The sequence below is a fragment of the Eptesicus fuscus genome, chromosome 10 (assembly GCF_027574615.1).
Source record: "Eptesicus fuscus isolate TK198812 chromosome 10, DD_ASM_mEF_20220401, whole genome shotgun sequence".
Classification (NCBI taxonomy): Eukaryota; Metazoa; Chordata; class Mammalia; order Chiroptera; family Vespertilionidae; genus Eptesicus; species Eptesicus fuscus.
Genome location: NC_072482.1, coordinates 6491670 through 6493625, shown reverse-complemented (window position 1 = coordinate 6493625; position 1956 = coordinate 6491670).

Here is a 1956-nt window from a genome sequence, read left to right as displayed (position 1 = left end):
CTGGAAGGCCCTGGAAGGGGCCTCTCCTTCCAGCCGGTTCGCAGAGCACCAGGAGCACACCAAAGGAGACGAGGCATCCACGCAGCGGCACTCCTTCCGCTTGGCCAGGTGGTAGCAAACCGCCCGCAGCGTGGCTGGGTCAGGTACACCCCACCGCGAGCTTACAGGAGACCTAATTGCCTTGCTTCTCCAGAATAAAGAGCTTTTGCCAATCTGAGGGCTGTGAAATGCTACTCATTGTTGTTTAATTGAGATTATCCCGATTATTCATGAAACTGGGTATCATGTCATTCATCCACTCGTCATGTGCTGGCATATAGGAAGTGCTTGCCCATAATTCTTTCTCTACCGCCCCCACGAATGGCCACGGCTGGGGCTCTGGGCAGTGACCTGGCCGCAGGCGGAGATTGGATCTGTGTGTGAGGTGAGCACACTAACCAAGCTCACACCTCACGCACTCACACCTCACACACTCACACACTCACACCTCACACACTCACACCTCACGCGCTCACACACTCACACCTCACGCGCTCACACCTCACACCTCACACCTCACACACTCACACCTCACGCGCTCACACGCTCACACCTCACACACTCACACCTCACGCGCTCACACACTCACACCTCACACGCTCACACACTCACACCTCACGCGCTCACACCTCACACCTCACACACTCACACCTCACGCACTCACACCTCACGCACTCACACGCTCACACCTCACGCGCTCACACCTCACGCGCTCACACCTCACACACTCACACACTCACACCTCACACACTCACACCTCACACCTCACACACTCACACCTCACGTGCTCACACACTCACACCTCACACCTCACACACTCACACCTCACGCGCTCACACACTCACACCTCACACACTCACACCTCACACACTCACACCTCACACCTCACACACTCACACCTCACGCGCTCACACACTCACACCTCACACACTCACACCTCACACACTCACACCTCACACGCTCACACACTCACACCTCACACACTCACACCTCACACGCTCACACCTCACACACTCACACCTCACGCGCTCACAAGCCTGATGACTAAGCCCAGCTTGCTCATTTCCAACACCTCTTCTCCTCTTCTCCAGGCGGGAGCCCAGGCTGCACCAGAGGCTCAGAGCGGGGAGAGGAGGGGTTTGTGCTCTCATTCCCCCGGCTGCTCCCCCGCATGACTGTCAGCCCCTCAGGGAAGACACTGGTACATGGGAGGATCGCAAGTCACGTCTGCCTGTCCCTGTCATGGCAACACTAGACGTGACCTAAACGCTCAACAAGAGGAAGCTGTCATTAAACTGTGGCCCTGTCACCCTGCAAAACCGAAGTCATGGAAAGGGGTAATTCTAATGATTCTGTGGGAAGCTAGAGCAATGCTTGGGATATAACCTTAGAAAGACAAAAGAAATCAGAATGGTCTAGACACGATGGGGACCCATCCCTGTATTTTAAGTGCAAAAGCAAAGTTCAGAAAAGGGGGTACAGTAGGCTGTCATCTGTGTAAAAGGGGGAACGTGACTTCACTTGCAGCCGGGAGCATGAAATACCTCTGAACGACGCACGGGGACTCTCGGGAGGGGGCCCAGCGTGGACAGTCGGGACAAGTCACGGACAACACTGCTGTCCCCTCTGAAGGTTGAAACGTGAGTACGTTTCCAGTTCAAAAAGCAGGTAGTTTAAGCGCGGCCTGGCACACAGAAAGTGAAACAGATGCGTATGTGTTTTCTCTACTGCGCGCCTCACTTCTAAGGTCCTTGCTTCCCCCCCGAACCCCCCCGCCCCACGCATGCACTTTAATTCCTGATGCCGGGACACACCTCGGCCAGTGGGCAATCTCACCAGTTTCTGTGCTGTTTCCCCTAACTGGGCTGGACAGCTGTGGTGGCCAAGTAAGTGTTGTGTCAGTTTTTGATAAACTCT